Here is a 4955-nt window from a genome sequence, read left to right as displayed (position 1 = left end):
ATAATCCTGGATATTAATCTTCTATCAATTTCATAGTTTGTAAATATTTTCCACATTCTGATGAATGACTCTTCACTTTGTTGTTGCTTTCTTATAGTGCAGAATTTTCAGGTTATGTAATCCCATCTGTTTATCTTTATCCTAATTGCTTGTGCATATGGAGTCTTTTCCAAGAAGTCCTCATCTATGCCTGTGTTTTATAGAGTTTCCCATATGTTTTCTCTTGTAATTTAATGGTATCAGGTCATAAATTTAGATCCTTGATGCATTTTCAGTTGATCTTTATATAAGGTCTAAGGTAGGGATATTGTTGCACACTTCAGCACGTGTAGATCCAATTTTCACAGCACGATTTGTTGAAGAGACTTTCTTTCATCCTCAGATTGATTTCAGTTTGTCTAAAATTAGTTTACTATGTATGTGTGGCTTAACTTCTGGGATTTTTACTTGATTCCATTTATCCTCATGTCTGTTTTTGTGCCAGTGTCAGGCTTTTGGGGTTATTATTGTCCTATATCACATTTTGAAGTGGATGTTGATGTCTCCATCATTGTTTTGTTGTTTAAAACTGCTTCAGCTCTCCTGGGTCTTTTTTTTTCCACGTGGAATTTACCATCACTTTTTTTTAGATCTGAAATTGATGTAGTTTTATTATTGTGATCTTATTGAATCTGTAAACTGTTTTCATAATATGAGCATTTGCATATTAATTCTATTAATCCACAAGCACTTTCCCATTTTCGTGTCTTCTATTTCTTTCTTTAATGTTTTACAATTTCATCATAAGGATCCCTCACATCCTTGGTTAAATTTAGTTCAAGTTATGCAAGTTTTTTTTGCAGTTATTGTGAATGGGACTCATCTTACAGACTCTTTATCATTCATAGAATTATTATAATTTTGACAGTGCTGCATATTTCTAAGACACACAAAGACTAATCAAGCACTTAGTGAATCACATAATTTTAAACTTTCAGAATTCTGGATACCTAGAGCCAATAGAGGAAATAATTTTATATATGTAACTAGACTGGGATACCCTACAAATATCAATAATTTGTCTACTAATTATTTCCAGTCATTTGAATAAGTACAATGAATAAACCATAACCTAAAAAAAGAATTCCCTGACTAAATTGTATCAAACCATTGGTTTTCAGTGATACACGCTTTATCATTAACTTTATCAAAAATAATACTCTCTGGCAAGCATAACATTTCCCTTTTTTTATTTGGATGATTGAAAATGTTGGCTTTTATCTTAACCAGTGATCTGCTATGCTGGAAAACACAACTGATTACATAATTCTTGTTAAATGTGTAGGTTTTACAAGGTGAACTTTTCCACTGGACATGCAGATACTGGAACTCCCCACCACCACCAGAAAGTGTGTTATTGGTAGTTTGCAGGAGACCCAGCACAAAAATGCTTCAGTAACAGCCTGTACTGTACAGAATCCTACCTCTGCTGTTGATGACTTGCAGTGCTATCAACGTGAAGGAAAAACTCAAATGTACACATACTTCACCTGTAGTTCTATTATCTAGAATTGAGTGGGCTGTACATCTCAAGGTTAAATTTTCCATATGTAAACTAGCTAGTACTATGTAACCTGAGGAGAAACCCTTCTCTAATGGATGAACACCAGAGGCAGCAGAGGTGATAAGCTTGTTACTTTCTTCTTAATTATCTTGTTGATACTAACTTTGATATTATTTCATATAACTTAAATATAAAGCTTCTTAAGTACTTTTAGAAAAAATTGCACCCTCAACCTCAAGGAATTTTATACTAATTACAAATTGTCAAATATGGGACAAGATCACAGGACAATAATTTCTTTGTCATAATATTTCACATTTACCAATTGTGAGGTACACATTTAGAGAAATGCAAAATTTCAAATCTGTCTGTAGATAGATCAATACTACTCAAATAAAATATCCTTAATCATCTCCATGCTTTATGTGATTGAATACACTGATAGGAAAAAATAATCAACTAAGCTGAATATTGTCGTAGTCAAATAGAAACATTTTCAATAATATTGCAAAACTCCAAAGTGCTCACTATTTTTTGTAGACATTGATATAAAATTTATGAAAGCTACAATGGTTGTACCAATGAGGAGAAAATATCCTGGCTCCAATGATAAAGGTTGTTTTAATCCCCCAAATATGCCATAACTAAAGAGCTAACATGTTCAGACATGTAATACATTTATGATGTAATTAAGTGGACGAAAGTTTAATGTACAGTATATGTTAATCTAACACATAAACATATAAAAATAAAATATGTTTAAATATATTTTATTTAGTTTGGTTACTGTGAGTAAATTTTGTTCTGTATACAACAGTTGTTACACAGAGATCAAAATTTTGCGATCAAATTAAATGAGACCATTAAATACAATGTTAAGGGGAATAGAAAAAAAAGGTCACAAATGCGAACTTGTATGACATAAAACTACTGACAAGTTTAGTACTTTGGAGCAACTGTAGGAACCTGTGGTTCAGATGCAAACAGAATGAAACCAAAAGCTGGTACAAGTCATAGCAATAAGGAACAATTAGAATCGAACTTTAAAAAGGGAATTTCACCAAAGTTTGTAAGTTTTAAATATATATCCTTGACACATATATGTCAGATGACTATCTTTCATGGAGATAGAATTTATTGCAAGTCAAATATTATTGACAGATATTATCAATAGGCAGTTGGATGGATTTGTCTTTAAGATATAAAGTGAACACTTTTTAATATTACAATATTATTTTTATAATTTGATGATCCTATTCACCACCTTCAACAAATATTCCAAAATCAGCTTGCAATTCAATAATTATTATAACCTAGGAGCACTGCCTGAGGCTGTCTCTCTGTGGCCTCATGGGTCCATCCCTCAGGCTGTCTTTGTAATTCATGTTGGAACTGATAATATGAACACACCTTCTTCAGGAAATGTTATATGGGCAATTGGACTGTTTTTCTTCTCCCTGCATTGACTTACAAGATTAATATTGTTGTATAATTTATTGATCACAAGAAATAATTGGAACATAGAATAAAAATTCAAACTACAACTTCAAATGATCAAGCATCATCTCTTGATTTCAGTTCTGTGTAAGTTGCAAAAAAACAAAATCAACAATCCAAAAAATTGCCTCAAACTGTAAAAACACTCAGAAAAATATGAAAAATCATAATCTTGAATGATGGATGACTATAGTTTATTTGGAAAGAGAGAGAGCATGTATGCAGATCTTCCATCTTCTGGCTCAATTCTGAAATTCTCAAATACGAAGTCCCCATAGTTGGGATTAAACCAGGCCTAATGAAATCCTGGAACTGAATCAAGTTTTCTCACATGGATGACAGGGACTCAGTTACATGAGCCATCACTCTCTAACTCCCAGGGTGCCCAGTACCAGGAAGTTAAGAGCAGAAGCAGAGCCCAGACACAACCCCAGGCACTCAACTTGGATTGCAGACACCCCAAGTACTGTCTTACCCACTATGCTAAATGCCAGTCTCTCAAAGACGAGTCTTTTCTTACATGGGGCTACTCAAAGAATCTACTTAATACAATATGCACACTCTAGGCCATTTTCAAGGGTTCATTACTCCAAACTTAAGTTTAAATATCATCATAATATCAGCACTTCATTGTATATATAACATTGGCATTATCAGATACAAAGAAAAGATTAATGCACAAAGAAAAATCACAATTATAATGCAAACTTGACAGATATTCTAGTGCTATAACATGATTTGAAGAGAAAATGATTGTGGATAAACTGAGTTTTTTCTACTGATTAAATGTTTAGTGTCTAAGTAATTGCCCATCCTAAACATACTTTCAAGAATATAGGCATATTGCCAAAGAAAATTATAAACAACAAAATGTAAGAGCAACATTAAAAGGAACTATCAACAAAGAAAATTGTACAGTGACAATAACAATTAAGACAGAATTCAGGAGTAGGCAGTTGATTCCATATTTAGGATGTCCATGTCCCACCTTTGAGTGCCTGGATTCAATTCCTGACTGTTGCCAATGCAGATCCTGGGAGGCACTGGTGATGGCTCAGGTAATTGGGTCCCTACTACCCTCAAGGTAGAACTGTATAGTGTCTCTGACTCCCAGCTTCAACCCTGGCCTTAACCTCAGCTTTTGGGGCATTTGGGAAGTGAACCAATGAAAGGGAGTTCTCTCGCTGCTCCCTTTGTCCTTCCACCCCCTTCTTTCCCTTTGTCACTCCCTGTTTTTTTCTTACTCTTTCTTTCCATCTCCATTAACCTGCCTCACAAAAATTAAAAATAATAAATAGTTCATATAAGCTCAATGTAATTACAGGAACTAATTTTTACTAAAGATTCCCTAAAAATAAAGTAAAACATAAATAATGTCAAAAAATTCTATTACTTTGTAGTCATTTCTAGGCTACCAGCATTATTCAGGGTAAATGTATTACCTCAAAAAAATCAGTTAACTCTATGAATATATTAATTAATTGACATTTGGCCTTATATCAGGATTTTTTTTCTCCAGCAAAATGAAAGCTTCCAGTTATTCTTCAGATGGTTATTTTAACTACAGTCCATGTAATCGCCAGTTTTTTAAGATGCTTTATGTGGTAATATTTTTCAAGACCAATGGATACCTTTGTTGGGGCTACAGTGGTATGGATCAATAGTGAATCTTAGAGCCTGTCTTAGAACATATAATGATGCACCATTCATTCTCAGTGGAACTACAGTAAAAATGAGATAAAATCCTTAAATAAGGTGTTGGAGATATTTTGCTCTTTCTAGAGTATTCAATTTAAATTGGAGAAAGTACAAATTTTTGGTTATTCAGTTTCATATGCCCTTGACTAATCTACTTATAATACAAAGTTTTGGTTTCCCCATGATTTGATGATCATGATTTTTGAAGATCACTGTA

Source organism: Ochotona princeps, chromosome 6, assembly GCF_030435755.1.
Source record: "Ochotona princeps isolate mOchPri1 chromosome 6, mOchPri1.hap1, whole genome shotgun sequence".
Lineage (NCBI taxonomy): Eukaryota > Metazoa > Chordata > Mammalia > Lagomorpha > Ochotonidae > Ochotona > Ochotona princeps.
The sequence above is the reverse complement of the archived record's forward strand: the minus strand, read 5'-3'. Positions refer to the sequence as shown.